The sequence below is a fragment of the Microcaecilia unicolor genome, chromosome 1, assembly GCF_901765095.1.
Source record: "Microcaecilia unicolor chromosome 1, aMicUni1.1, whole genome shotgun sequence".
In the NCBI taxonomy this organism is placed as follows: Eukaryota; Metazoa; Chordata; class Amphibia; order Gymnophiona; family Siphonopidae; genus Microcaecilia; species Microcaecilia unicolor.
The window spans coordinates 683,161,050-683,177,466 of record NC_044031.1 but is presented as its reverse complement, the minus strand read 5'-3'; positions in this window follow the sequence as shown (position 1 = coordinate 683,177,466).

The following is a 16,417-nucleotide window of genomic DNA, read 5'->3' as shown; positions in this document are numbered from 1 at the left end:
CAGAATTACTAAAGGGCTTTCCTCTATTTGTGCCTTTAGTAAATACTTAGTATATCTGGCCCCTGTCTTTATTTCTCGCTTTTTACTTTAGAATAAGAATGGATACAAAGAAAAACTGCACTGCAAAGGATTAATGGCTATGAAATTGTATTACAGGAAAGGCAGACTGTCCCCCTTACTCCTTCCATACAGAACACAGCCTGCTGTCGTTCTCCCTCTCGATTTGGGACTGCACAGAACAGACTGTTCCCTCCCCACACAGAGCACACAGCCTGCAACCTTCTCTCCCTCTCAGCTCTCTGGGATCCACAAGTCCTTCTGCGATGAGCCCTAGCCCAGTCTCTGGCCCTGCCTCTCCTGCACTGCCTTGCCAGAAGGGAGGTGCGGCTCAGTCCCTGAGCCACGTTTGCAGGTCCCCGCTTCCCCTTCTCACACACCGGGTTCTGATGTATGACTCAGCTGACACACACACACACACTCCGCTGACAGCCGCCTTCTCCCCTCCCCTCCTTGCCTCTCCTCCGCCTCTTCCTTTCCCAGCTTGGCATGGGGATGCTGCTGAAACCTGATGCTGGAAACAGAAGTCAGCGAACAGCAGCCTTTAACTGCACAGAAAACTATTGCTCTCATTTTCATGAAAGAATGGTCTTACTTACTAGGACAGAAACATGTCAATATGTATATTTCTATATGTATAGACACTAGACAGACGTGCAGACACATGTAAAAGGCAGAGGTATATACATGTCGATATATATGTGTGTATGTGTGTGCACATTTACCTGTTTATGTGTCTGTTTGTCTGTGATGATCTCAGGGTTGGTGCTGGACATACAGGGGACCAGGGCAGAAACTGGGAAAGGGGGCCCAAAGCTTACCTCTGGTTGCCACCCCCCAGGATAGACTTATCTATTAGGCAAAGTAGGCATAGTGCCTAGGGCCCACAAAAAAATAAAAGTTTAAATTGTTTTAAACCCAGAAAGAATAGAAATGAAGTAGAAGTTATTTATTTTCATGACTTGTCTTTTGGCCTTGAAAATATACAAAATACACAGAACATAAATACACAACAAATCAAATACAAATAAAATATAGATATAATTCAAATTACAGGCTTGATGCTGCTTTGTTAAATTTTTAAATTGTACACTGTCTTGACACAACTGTGAAAGGCAGTATAGCAAGCACAGAATAAACCATAAACCATATTAATGGCCACCAAGGGAGGGGCCCACAAAAGGTATAATGTGGCCCTGGTCATCCTCTAATGCCAGCCCTGGATGATCAGAGATGGTGGGATACGGCAGAGGGAAGCCTGGAGGAAGTATTGGATGCGTGTCGCTGCTGCTGTCCATGCAGAAACTGAGATACATGGGGGGACAGTGGTGATGGTGATAGTGCATCTCGTTACAATACAATTTCTACAGGAATCCCTCATCTGCATTCCGTTTTCGTTAGCTGCTACCCTCGTCGGAAAATGTCCTTTAATGAATGCCACTGTTCAAAAATTGGTCGTTAAAGGGTCATTAAAGTTTAGTGCATCTGCCTCTAAATCAAACTCCCAAGAGGCCAGACCTTGCATTTAGCACAGCACAGAGAAATACAAAGAGATGCATTTTCTCCTATACTGTGCAAAATGTGATAGTACATGCAAGAGACACTGTTAGGGGGAGGTACAACTAGGGCAATTGCGTTTGGCCCCCTAGCCAGAGAGAACCCCAGTCCAGCTGGAAGCTGAAGAAGGTGCAGCCTGTTAGTAAGCTTTTGTGTCCCCTCCCAAATGTCTGCCTTGGGCCCCAGCCATACCTAGCAGGATGTACATTTCAAATATGACATATTCTAGTCACAAAATAGAAAAATAAAATTCTTTTTTCTACCTTTTGTTGTCTGCTCATTTTATTTTTCAAGTCATATTGGTCCCAGGCTCTGGTTTCTACATCCTTCTGTCTTCTCTTAACTCACTCACCAAGGTGTTATGTCCATTTGATATTTCTACTCTCTCCCCATGTCCACTATCCATCTTCTTCCACCTCTGTACGGCTATCTTCCTCCATGTTTAGTATCTCCCTTTCTCTGTGTCCCTATATTTCTCTGTCTAGCTTCTCCCCTCTCTTCGTCCCCAGGGCCAATATATCTCTACCCTCTCTGACCCTACCCCCATCCTGCTTCTCTCCCTCTCATTCCCTCCCCTTTCACACAGGCAGCTCCGCTCCCCTTTGCCACGTCCATCTGGCCCTCTCTGATGCACTTCCTGTTTACACAGGGCCAGATGGACGCGGCAGAGGGAAGCGGAGCTGCCTGTGTGAATGAACGGCAGTGCTGCCGGTGATGGGCGAAGAAAAGAATGATGCAGTGCTGGCTGGGAGGACATGCGAGGGGATGTTGGGTGTGTGGTCCTGAAGGGAAAGTGGCTGGGCCTGGTTTTATCCAGACTGGATTACTGCAACATTTTGCATATAGCGCTGCCTGGTAATATTTCAAGTAGGGCTGCACTTTAACCACAGTTAACTCTGCAATTAATGCATTAAACCATTAATCGTGCTTTTAAAAATAATCACAATTAAAAAACAATAATCACATTGCAGTGCCTCCTGTCTCCTCCAAACATCCCTTCTGCTCTCTTCCACTCCCAATCCCTGTCCTCGGTGCAATCCGACATCACCCCTCCTCAAGCCAGTCTACCTTAAAGGTGGTCTTCTGCTGATCCTCGCCAGCAGCAGCGGTGTACATATGTTTATATTTAGGCTTACTATACCGCCTTACCTAACTGGCGGATCCGGGCGCTTCACAGACTACAATACATCAAAAATGAAAAGGAAAAGAACTACAACATTCATCTGTACACAATGATGGAATGAATTACCAACCACTATGAGAAAAACACACGACTTGATGACCTTCCGGAAACTACTGAAGACTTACTTGTTCAAAAAAGCGTACAAAATGGATCCCTCATAACGATCTGACTCCTAAACTACACCAGACACAATTTTATATTGGAACTCTTTTATTTTGCCTATTTTATTTACACACTAATTACTGATAATCATACCTTGTCCTGATATCACTATATTATGTTGTTATCTACTTACCCACTTCTTAATCAACATAATTTTCATATGAACCTTAATAGCAATAATTCTGAAATTCTTCTCCGTTAATATGATTGCCATAATATTCCTATGCACCTTATCTGTTATATATACTCTGATTCTCTATTCCATCAATGTGATTGTAGTTATATCAAACATATAAACGGCGAGTGACCGTACTCACTCACAAATGCGCAGTAGAGACCTTCTCTGCCCCGCCCCCAGGTCAATACGTGATGACGGGGGCGGAATACAGAGGGTCTCTACTGCGCATTGCTGAGGGAGGGACACCGCCGCCTAACGCTCCCCCTACCCGAGTCGCCGCCGCCACCCACCTTCTACCCGGTCGGGCCTCGCTCCACTATTGAAACAGCGAGGGTCCTGGAACGCAGCACTGAGCTCTGCTGAGCTGCCGACATCGCCCTTCCTTCTTCTTCTCTGCCTCTGTCCCGCCCTCGACGACGTTACGTCACACGAGGGTGGGACAGGCAGCTGCAGGCAGAGAAGAAGAACAAAGGCCGACGTCGGCAGCTCAGCAGAGCTCAGTGCTGCGTTCCCAGACCCTCGCTGTTTCAATAGCGGAGCGAGGGCCCGGCCGGGTGGAAGGTGGGTGGTGACGGCTCGGTGGGGGGGCGCGAACTCGGAGGGGGAGGGGCAGCGGCGAACTCGGCGGTGGGGGCGGGCCTTTCAACCCCCCCTTCCTATAATAGCCCGTTTTTACGGGCTCAAAGTCTAGTTATATTGTAAGCCACATTGAGCCTGCAAATAGGTGGGAAAATGTGGGATATAAATGCAGCAAAATAAAATAAATAAATAAATAAAGATACGAACTAACCACAAGCAAACACAAACACTAAGAGAGCAAAGAGACAGAGGAGAGGGGAGGAAAACCTAAAACGGTTAGGAAACGCAGTCAGCAAGGAACCAACTGAGACCGTCAATGCACATTGGGGGAAAACCAGTTTTGGGAGAACAAAAAAACTGGGAGAAAGGAATTAATCATTTACATCAAATGCAATACAGAAGATCCAAGCTTTTAGTTCACGTTTAAAATTCATAAAAGACAGTTCTGAATTAATTAACAAAGGAAGCAAGTTCCAATAAAATGGGGCTGCAAAAAAGAAAACCTGATGTCTAGTTGACTCGAGTTGGGCAGAGCAAGGGCCAGGAAGAACAAGAGAAAAGTCATTTATAGATCAAAGCAGATGGGGTGGTGAATAAGAGATGGTGAGTGTAGCTAAGTAAGAGGACAGACCTAAGTAAAAAGCCTTGATGTTCAAAGTAAGAGGTTGTAGATTATCCGCTTCTCCATGAGAAGCCAGTGGTTTTGCAGAAAATAGGGAGAATTGTGATCATGTTGCGGAGGTGACATAGGAGACACATAGCAGTATTTTGCAATGACTGAAATTTTTTTTCAAAGTAATTGAGAACACACTAGATACACAACATGCTGCCTGGTCCAAAGCTTTCAGTCTAACCTGTCCTGCCTAGGCAGAAACAGGAAGTGATGTCAGAGGAGGCAGGATGGGCCATAGGGAAAGATTTGGAGTAGGCCACAGGCAGCATATATGCTTGGTACTGCTCACAACCAAGTTTGTGTCACTGCTCATGGGGTAGAGGGGAGGGAGAGAGAATGGACCCCAAGAAAAAGAGATAATGGTCCTAGGGGGAAGAGGAAAGGGAGGGAAGGTTGAGAAAGGGAGAGACGTTGGATCTGGGGGTGGGAAGGAGGGAGATTATGTCCTTTAGGGAAGAGAAGGGGGATGGGATTTGATATACTGCCTTTCTGTGGTTACAAAGCAGTTTACATATTATATAGTTACTTATTTTGTACCTGGGGCAATGGAGGGTTAAAGTGACTTGCCTAGAGTCACAAGGAGCCACAGTGGGAAGTAAATAAATAAATAAATAAAATACCTTTAATTGTGCAATCATGATTAAAATTTTGAATCGAAATGCAACCCTAATTTCAACAGCATTACAGGTTGTGCAGGAGGCGGCTACTCAAGGCTTGACTGGAGTGAGAATGCTGGAGCGTATCACGCCATATCTGTTATCATTACATTTGTTGCCAGTAGGTTGGTGAATAAAGTGTTACTTACATTAATTCATCATGCATTGAGTAGGGATGTGCCTCAAAACCTAAGTACAGTATTGAATGTTTATAAAGCATTGCACCCTCTTAGATATGAGGATATTTGAATGATGCATATTCTGTCAGTTAGACTCTTTCATTTAGTCCAGACTCACAGCCAAGCGTTTTCGCTGGTGACACCGACAGAGTTAAGAACACTATCGCTGCAGCTTAGATTGATAGATGAAGTTTCTACTTTTAGGAAGCAATTTAAAATATTTTAAGTATGCTTTTGCACTGAATAGGAAAGGTCATTTTCAAAAAAGAAAAATGTCTATCTTTTGTTTTCGAAAAGACTGTTTTGAACAAGGTTTTATGATTTGAACATTTTGTTTTTTGGTCCATGTTTGAAAAAAAAAAAAAACAACCCAAGTGCAAAATGCACAAAATCAAGCCATTGGGATGTAGGAGGAGCCAGCCTTTTTAGTAGACTGGTCCCCCTGCATCCCAGGACAGCAATAGGGCACCCTAGGGGGCACTGCAGTGGACTTCATAACATGCTCCCAGGTATACATCTCACCACTGCTCCCTTACCTTGTGTGCTGAGCCCCCCAAAACCCACTACCCCCAACTGTACACCACTACCACTGCCCTTACAGGTGAAGGGGGCACCTATATTTTATTTTTTTATTTAGCACATTTAAACCCCACTTTTTCCCACAGTTTTGCAGGCACAAAGTGGCTTACAATGTACTGATGAGGCTAACACCAGACCAGTTGTTATACAATTACAATCAAATTTGATAGGATAGAAGGAACAGGGTAAAAAAAGAAAAAGGGAAAGGTTAAAGTATATATATATATATATATACTATATGTGGGTACAGTGGGTTTCTGGTGAGTTTTGGAGGGCTCACAATTTCCTCCTCAAGTGTAACAGGTAGCGGGAAGGAAGTAGCCTGTGTCCACCTGTCTGCAGTGCACTACACCCAGTGCCGGTGGTGGGAGGCGGGGCTGGTGGTTGGGAGGCAGGGATAGTGCTGAGCAGACTTATACGGTCTGTGCCAGAGCCGGTGGTGGGAGGCGGGACTGGTGGTTGGGAGGCGGGGATAGTGCTGGGCAGACTTATACGGTCTGTGTCAGAGCCGGTGGTGGGAGGCGGGGCAGGTGGTTGGGAGGCAGGGATAGTGCTGGGCAGACTTATACGGTCTGTGCCAGAGCCGGTGGTGGGAGGCGGGGCTGGTGGTTGGGAGGCGGGGATAGTGCTGGGCAGACTTACACAGTCTGTGCCCTGAAGAGGACAGGTACAAATCAAAGTAAGGTATACACAAAAAGTAGCACATATGAGTTTATCTTGTTGGGCAGACTGGATGGACCGTGCAGGCAGTTTTCTGCCGTCATCTACTATGTTACTATGCTAATAGACTACTCCAGGGACCTGCATGCTAATCTAATGGACCTGAGTATAATATCTGAGGCTGGCAAGTAATGTTTTTCATCACATTTTTGGGGGGGTGGGAGGGGGTTAGTGACCATTGGGGGAATAAGGGGAGGTCATCCCTGATTCCCTCCAGTGGTCATCTGGTTATTTAGGGCACCTTTTTGCATTATTCATTATAAAAACAGGTCTAGCTCAAAACATCTTAGTTTTAGTCCTGGATGGTTTTGTTTTGTTGCATTATGGCTGAAAAACATCTAAGTCTTAGGAACGCCTAAGTCCCAGCTTGAACACACCCCTGACCAGTGGCGTTCTGAGGGGCGCTGACACCCGGGGCGGATCGCCGATGTGCCCCGCCCTCCGGGTGCAGCGCCCCCTCCGTGCAGCATGACCCCCCCCCCCCCCGGTGAAGGGACACCCCCCCACCCCGGCGAAAGAACCCCCCGGGTGCATGCCGCTGGGGGGGTGCTGCGCACCGGTCAGCGTCCTTCGTTTCCATGCTCCCTCTGCCCCGGAACAGGTTACTTCCTGTTCCAGGGCAGAGGGAGCATGGAAACAAACGACACTGACCGGTGCGCGGCACCCCCCCAGCGGCGTGCACCCGGGGCGGACTGCCCCCATCGCCCCCCTGACACGCCCCCTTGAGATTTGGGCACACTTCTGACGGACTTCATAGAAAAACGTCTAGAAATAAAAGTTTCGAAAATACTGATTTGGAGGTTTTTTTGAGAAAAACGTCCAAATGCTGCTTTATGCCACATTTTAGTCATTTTTCTGTTTTGAAAATGAGCCCAATAATGAAATTAAAAGGATGTGATGTGGTTTTAGCAACCTTTTGAGTGTTTTGCATGACTGTAGTGTTTTATCATATATTTAATTTGTCATTGTTAAATATTTTAAGCTATTTTATGTGAAATTAGTGGGAGGCTCTTTGGGGGGATGGAAGGCTTGATCGGGTGGCAGGAGGGTAGGAAAGGCATCAGCCTTTCAGTCTCCGGCCTAGGAGCATTGAGCTGTAGCTTTCAGGTCTGACGCTCTCAGCACTGTAAAATAACCCCAGCCACTGTAACCTCTAAGCTGAACAGGAATCCTCCACCTACAGTCCTGCCAGTAGGGGGTGCTGTTTCACTATAACATTTTCAATAGTGAGGGACAGGCAAGTTCTGCAGGACTCCACGGAAAACGCCTGCCCCTAGTGACTGAAAACACAATATTGAATCACCACCTCCTACTGGCAGCAATGCAGTTGGAGGACTCCCGCTCATCTTAGAGGGAACAGTGATCCCAGCTTTCTAAAAGATGTTCTTTTGGCTCTAATAGGCTCCTTCAACCATGCCAGCAGTCATTTGGCTTTCTTTCCTCCTTTTTTGATATGTGGAATACATCTGGTCTGGGCCCGATATTCAGCACGATTTAATCAGGCAGGACAGGCTCTTGACCACTTGATCGTGCTGAGCTGGGCAGAAGGAGATGTTCAGCAGAACTTACCCAGACAGTGCCACTGAATATTCCCTCTGGCCACTGTGGTACTCCCCAGTTAGTGCTGGGGTGGCCCAGGAGCAGAGTCTGGTTAGAGCCATGAGCTACGTGGACACCTGCGATATTCAGTACCAGCGCTCCCATAGTTAACTGGGCTATTTAAGCAGACCTACTTGCCTGGCTAGCTATGCAGGCACTGGCAGTGAATATCAGCCATGCCCACATAATTTTCAGGTGCTACATTCAGTGTCAGTGCCTAGATATGGCCTGACACTCAGTATCCGGGTCTATTTTAGTCAATGGCAGTCAGTGTTTTAAAAAAAAGCTGACCGCTGCTGGCTAATTATTGACTTGATACTCTCTAATCTCCTATCATCCCACCTACCCAATGGTGAAAAACAGGCTTTATCCCAATTAACTTTATACCCTGATAACCCTGAAAACTGCTCTATCAAATTAAACAAATAAGGCAAGGACCTCACATGCACATAGTACAAAAGACCATCTGTAAGCGCAGACATCTTACAACTTACTAAACCCTACCACACACCCACAATGCCCCTAGCTTTCTGAGATTAATTGCAAGAGGCACAACAAGGGTGATAACAGACAGCCCCTATGAAGGGGGAAGGAACTTGAGAAAACCCCATTAACAAACGCTCTAGCAAGGGGTATAGAATATAAAAAAACTGGATCATTTTATTAAAATGGAAAACCAACCCAAACTATCTCAACACCTTATACAAACAACTCCACTCTATTGTATCAAATGCCTTTTGCATCCAATGACAAAGCAACCAAAGAATCAGGCAACTTAGCAATTGTCAAAATATTCCAAACAGTACAAGAATTATCTGAAATTAACCTTCCTTGAGTAAACCCACTCTGATCTCTATGCACCAAACAAGGTAAAAATACTGAAAGTTTCATGGCATAAATTTTACAATCCATTTCAATTTAAGAAATACCTTAGCAGGGTTTAAGAAAGGCTTGGATAATTTTCGAAAATAAAAGTCCACAAGCCATTATTAAGATAGATTTGGGAAAATCTACTGCTTATTTCCAGGATAAGCAGCATAAAATCTGTTTTATTGTTCTGGGGATCTTGCCAGGTACTTGCGACCTGGATTGGCCACTGTTGGAAACAGGATACTGGGCTTGATGGACCTTCGGTCTTTCCCAGTATGGCAATGTTTATGTTCTTTTATGCCTGTAATTACAACCTTTCAAGTGATCACAACCCAGCTTGGGGATCACTACTGTTTTTGATTCCCCAAAGGACCCATCTACCCCCTCCCTCCAACAAAGCAAGATAATACCGCACTAAACAGGAAACTAATAAATTCTGAAAAGCCACATACAATTCCACAGGCCCATCAGGGCCAGGCGCCTTACCCAGGGAAAGAGCTTTAATTGCTCTTTGAACCTCAGCTTCTCCAATCTGTGTGCCCAACCCTATACTCTGCTGCAGTGCAATATTCCCCCCAAATCTATTAAAGTCAGCTTTTGAAAAGTTAATCTCTGAAGCATATAACATCCTATAAAAGTTTTGAAATTCTAAAACTATATCCTGATCATACATGCTTAGGCTCCACAATTGATCAATAATCACAGGAACTCTTGCACTGCATCACTGCTCCTTTAAATATAGCTCCAACAAGCACCCAGACCTATTATTCTCGGAATAGTAAAGAGATCTGCACATGCAGATTGACCACCTTACCTCTCTACTTAGTACTGAATTATATGTGTACTTCACACACTGCAGCCTAGAGATCTGAACATGGAAACTGACTGCCCTGCCTCTTTACTTAGACTGAATTAAATGTGTACTTCACAGGCTGCAATCGGACCGAAATGCATAAATCTTTGTTCCAGCTGTTGTATTTCTTCTTCCAATCTTTCCAATTTTCTTCTCCTCTCCTTGGCTTTTCCACTACATAGTTTATAATAACCCCCCATGTAGTTACTTTATAAGCACCCCACCAATCATTAGGGGAATAGTCAATCAACAAGTTATGTGCAAAATAGTCTCTTGTAGCAGATTTAACCACATCAACAAAAACCTCATCTTGTAACAAAGCAGAGTTAAAACGCCAGAAGGAGTGCTGCCTTTATTTTAAAAAAAAGTCATCCTCCAATCGCATCTCAACCGCCGAGTGATCTGAAAATATAATTCTATGAATCATAGACTCCTACAAAAAAAAAAGCAAAAGTGATTTAGAAATAAAAAACAAATAAAGACACAAATATGATTTGGGTACAGGTGAGAAAAAAAAAAGTACACTCCTTAACTCCAGGGTGCTGTACCAAGGCTCTACCAAACCTAGCTGTGTCATCATTGATATAATGACCTTACTAGACTAGGGGGTCCTTTTACTAAGGTATGCTAACAAATTTAGTGTATGTTAATGATTAATGCATGCTAAATTATAAGACGCCCATAGGAATATAATGGATGTCTTATATAAGCACACTGATCATTAGCACACGCTAAATCCATTAGCGTACCTTAGTAAAAGGACTCAGTCTGCTGCCTCAAAATTGTTGATTGCCTATCAATATCAATATTCTGTAGCTGATTAAAATCCCCCCCCCCCCACACATTGAAACATGTAGATCCAGTAGCCCCATTCTGGTTTATCAAGTCATGAAAAAATTAGGAGAATCTAAATTTGGGGCATAGAGGTTTATCACATTAAAAGAAGAACCACCCAATTTAAAGTGCACTGAAACCCACCACCCCTCCCTATCCGAAGCTTGAGAAATTTTTACAAACTGATGTTTTTTCCTTATCGATATCCATGCACCATTATGCTTATCCACAGCAGGAGAGAAAGCTATTGGCTCAAAATTATTGTCTGTCAACTTTAAGGAGTCATTATAAGACAAGTGCGTCTCCTGGAGAAGCACTATATCTGCATTTAAATGTTATAACTAAATAAGCATTTTTTTTCCTTTTAGAGGTTTATTCAAAACTTCTTTTGTTAAGGGTAACCAATCTCATTCAGCTACTGCTACTGAATATTGCTACTGAAATCTCACAAAACTTGCACAACCGATAAATGCAAAAAGGAATCCCAATTTATTATCACCACAATTACATTCTATAAGAACATAAGTGTTGCCATACTGGGACAGACAAACTGAAAGTCCATCAAGCCCAGTATCCTGTTTCCAACAGTGGCCAATCCAGATCACAAGTACCTGGCAAGATCCCAGACCAGTAAAACAGATTTTATGCTGCTTATCCTAGAAATAAGCAGTGGATTTTCCCAAGTCCATCTTAATAATGGCTTATGGACTTTTCTTTTAGGAAATTACCTAAACCCTTTTTAAACCCTAAAAACCCCAAACAATGAACCCAACCCATAACCACCATACCTCTAAGTGCTGAAACTGCGCTATACCTACTGTACACTGGTGAACTGACCCAAATGAAATCCCAAAGAAGAACATTAAATCATTAGCCCTCTAAACAGCTGAAATTATTCTACTCCATAAACTTGCACATCAAGTATGCATATCTTCATACACACAGCACCCCAACCATTCAATCACATTGCAAGCATTCAACTCAAACATTGTAAACTGCCTACAGATCTGTAAAATTATTCAAGCAACACACAACACACCACGAACCAGGGCTGCTGAGACAGGAGGGATGGGAGGGGGGCAAGATTCCACGGCCCTGGCCTCCAAGGGAGCTCGGTGCCAGGGTCTGTCTCTCTCCTGCGCCTGTGTGTCGGGACCTGGATGATTGCGTTAACGTGATAACCCGGGTCCCAGCACACAGGAGCAGAAGAGTGACAGACTGAGGGAGGAGCAGACACAGGAAGGTAAGGGGTGGGGTGGGGGGCGGCAGCTGCGGTGGCCCTGCCCCGGGCCCTGTTCTGTCTCTCAGCAGCCCTGCCACGAACACACTCAAAAAAGTCCCAAAAAGAGTTCCAGTAATACTTCTAGCCACCTGAGCTGACAACCGAATCCATATAATTCTTCAAATCTTCAGGGTCTTCAAATGTTCTTGTAGAGTTGAACAATGTAATCCTTAGCCATGCTGGGTATAGCAATCCAAACTGTGCCCTCAAATTCATCATATGCTCCTGCAGTGCCAAGAATTCACTTCTCTGCTGCACCTTTGCTTTACTGAAATCAAGGAAAATCATAATCTTTTGACCCTTATACTGTAGCGGTGCCTTAAGTTTGGCTCTCTTCAGTATCACAATAACATGTGAATAACACAGCACATGAACCACAAAGGGACAGGGATAACGTAAAACTGCTGACCAGGTAGCTGGGCACACACATTCAGTTTCAATAGTCTGTTAGGCTTAAAATCCAACAGCTGTGGCAATAATTTTTCGAGGAACTTAACAGACTCTAGACCGTCAGCCTCTTCCTGGATACCCAAAATGCACAAATTATTCCTCTTTGCTTGGTTAGACTGACCTTCCACTTTCTTCTGTAATGCATCAATCAGCTTCAACTTCCATTGGGTCTGAGCCAGATTATCTTTTTTTAGCAGCGTATCACTGTATTAAAACTGCCATTTGCTTCCTTGCTCTGCTCATCTGCGCCTGGATATTATTAATCTCCAACCTAAGGTCCCCCAAGGCAGCAGAGTTGCCCCACAGAATATCCTTCATACTCAGGAGGATAAATGTGATATAACATTATTCCCTGACCCTCTTGCGATGCCATAATGACCGAAGAGGCAAAAATTGACTTCAAGTGCTTGTTTGCAGGTAACTGAACAGAACTACTAGGATCTTGTTTATGCGATTTTGACATAGTAAGAACTGTAACTCTAACCGTGGTTGCAAATTCAGTCAATGGCGAGGCTCTGAGGGTTGCAGATTCTTGATTTAACTGTGAGGAGCTTCCCGTTTAGGCAGCCATCTTCCTCACTGCTCACTAGCACCCCCCCCTCCGAAAACTAGATATTTTGAAAGTTGTGATGAGCCATTACATCAAGCTCCATCCCTGATCGCCTTCAAATCCGGGCTGTTTGATGCTGCTTTTAATTCCTAACTTGTCACCTGCTCGTAACCTTTATCTTGTCTTCCTCTCGTCAACAGTCCCTTTTCCCTATGTGTCCTATCTGTCTGTCCTACCCTTATCCCTTATTTGTCCTGTCTATCTGTCCTGATTTAGATTGTAAGCTCTTTTGAGCAGGGACTGTCTTTTCTTCATGTTCAATTGTGAAGCGCTGCATACGACTGGTAGCGCTATAGAAATGATTTGTAGTAGTAGTAATAGTATCATATGTTCTCCATTATTTTATTCAATTTCTCACTTTTAGCAGTGCATGATAGATTTATAGTATTGACTGTAGTACGATAAAGACAGGGCTGCATAGTGCTAAGCACGCTGGGATCTCTACTCTTACTTTTTTTAGTTTTCAAAAACTGAAATTCCAGCACGCTTAGAGACGGCAGATTTAAAAAGCCAGGTCTGTGGTTTGCATGAGACCCTAAAGGTCACAGACCTGGTGCGTGCTCTGCTGTGTTTCACTTCTGGGTCTCTTTATATTTTCTCAGAGATGGATATTCAAAATTGGTTATGTGGATAGCAGTACCTTCTAGCTGCATAACCAGCACTCAGAAGGCCCAGGAAGTAATATTAAGTAGCACTATCTGGATAATGCTGCTGAATATGATGTCTGACTACCTTGGCATGATCCTTGGTCCAGGCCAAGCTAAGATGGAGCCAGAAGTTATTCTAGCTAAAACAAAAAGGAGGTAAAAACCCTCACGAAACCGTGAGATATAAAACAAAAAGTGAGGAGAGTGAATGAGGATACCAAATAATTTGTTTATTCACATAAAAAATGACGTAATTCGCATTAAAAATGACCCGACACGGCCGTGTTTCGGCCCAAAGGCCTGCCTCAGGGGTCTTTGTAACCTAAGTAAAACAATAAAACAAATGAAGGATTTTGTTACAAATATATCATGGACATAATGTAATGGATGAAACAACAGACAATAGCTAAATGTATAGCATGAATGAACTAACAAACAAACGGAAAATTGTCTATAACTCAATCTAAAAACATAACTTTAGGTGATAAAAGTCAAATATATGTGGGCAGTTTAAAAAAAAATTTTTTTAATTTTTTTTTACCAATTATGGATTATTAAAACACATGGATTATACTTTGAATAATACATCAATCTGTATTAAAAATGAACATTGTGTTTATATACAGATTATAACAGAGTAAAAAATGTGTGTTATCTATGTAATTAAAAAATATAATTAAAAGATATATATAGATTATTATATATATATATATAATTTAAATAAATGAATATAGGAATATTCGTGCATTTATAGTAAACATATATTAGTCTTAAATAATCGATGACAATGAACGAAATCTTATGTATTTATCACAACAAATTTGAATTGCTACAAACTGGCACATGAATATAGTAAATTAATCGTACCCAAAAGGAAACGTTTTTTTTACATAACTCATTTTAAAGTGAAGGATAAAATAAATGAATTATAAAGTACCTCAGAGAATATGACTTGAAATGTGTACTCCAAGGGAAATAATAAGACAAAACTCTCTTGGGTCTGTATGTATAAGGATAAAAATAATGCAAAAATAGTTAATAAAATACGGAAAAACAAAATGCTTGTGTGAAATAAATCGTATGAAATAATGCTGAATGGAACAGTAAAAAGGTATTTGTTGTAATGTGGTGTACCTGAAAAAAGGTTAATGTGAGACAACGCAGATATTGAACTAGGCGCTAAAATAAAGGAGCTAGGCACTAAATAAAGGAACATTGAATAATTACGATAAATAATGTAGACTCTTTGTTGAAAACTAAATGTGATAAAATTTATGTATATGAACGGAAAATTCTGTGTGTAGATATGCTAGTGATGTAATAAATCAATTATGGAGAAGCTGGGCGGGCTTACCTCCTCTCTTCTAAAAAAATATTAAAAAACAGAACGAACTTGTTATACTGCAAGAGAAAGAAAAAGCATAGACTTATGGTGAAATCAGTCTAAAGAAGTTTTAAATGACATGATTTTATGAAATAGACAAAAAGACATAATATAATGGGCACTGAAATCTCTGTTGAAACATCTACTGAATCAGTGCCTCTATGTTATTTTGTATATCAACAACTGTTGCAATCTAAATCACCAGGGGAATTATCTATGTTATTCAACACTAGTACCCAAATAACTATCCTGGTAAGTTAGGTCAGGCTAATAGATATCTGGCTCTGAATATCGGTGGTACCCAGATAACAATCTGGAAGCATACTCCTACTACCCTCCTTCTCAAGAAACCCCACGTTGACTCTTCCATTCCATCTACTTCTTGCCCAATTTCCAACCTTCCTTTCTTCTCAAAAATTCTAGAGATGCTGGTCCTCCTGCAACTTGAATCTTGTATAGAGAACATCAATGCTCTCCACCAAGCTGGCTTCCGCTGAGGCCACAGCACAGAGTCTCTTCTTTTGGCATTCCATGACACCATCCACACTTGTCTGGACCAAAACAGATCTCTTGATCTCGTTGACCACTCCCTTCTTCTCCACAGACTTCACTCCCTTGGTATCTCTGGTACTATCATTTCATGGCTCTTGAACTACCTTTCCACATGCACCTTTCAACTTGGTACATAATCATTCTGTTTCGTCTATCTTTGATCTTCAGTCTGGCATTCCACAGGGCTCCATTCTTGCCTCCTCTCTTTAATATCTTCTTAGTATCATTGCTCACTATCATCCAGGAAAATGCTGTACTCGTTTCTTTGACACAGATGATATCCAGATCTTGTGGCATGTGTCTGATTCCTCGTCATCTCTCAGCTCTCTAAACTGCTGCCTTTCCCACGTCTCCAGTTGACTCAAAGAGAACCTCTTTTTTCTCAGCAGCTCCATATGTGAGGCTATCCTCTTTTCAAACCCCTACATTATTCCTTCTCCTCCTTCTATTGACAACCATCTGCTGCCATTCAAAGAGTCAATAAAAATTCTGGGTATCACACTTGACACCAAGCTTTCCTTCAAACCCCAAATCAACTCTGTTGTCCGCTCCTCTTTCTTTGTTTTGCAGTGCACGTGTGCTGTGTGCTCTATTTTTCCACTCTCTCTTATTTATTTATTTATTGCATTTGTATCCCACATTTTCCCACCTATTTGCAGGCTCAGTGTGGCTTACAATACATTGTGAATGATGGAAATACAATTTGTTACAGTACGATTATGGGTTACATTGTGAAGTCAAAACATCATTTGGGGAGTAGAACAATGGAGTGTAACAATGGGGAAATGATAGGGCGATAGAACAATAGCAAGA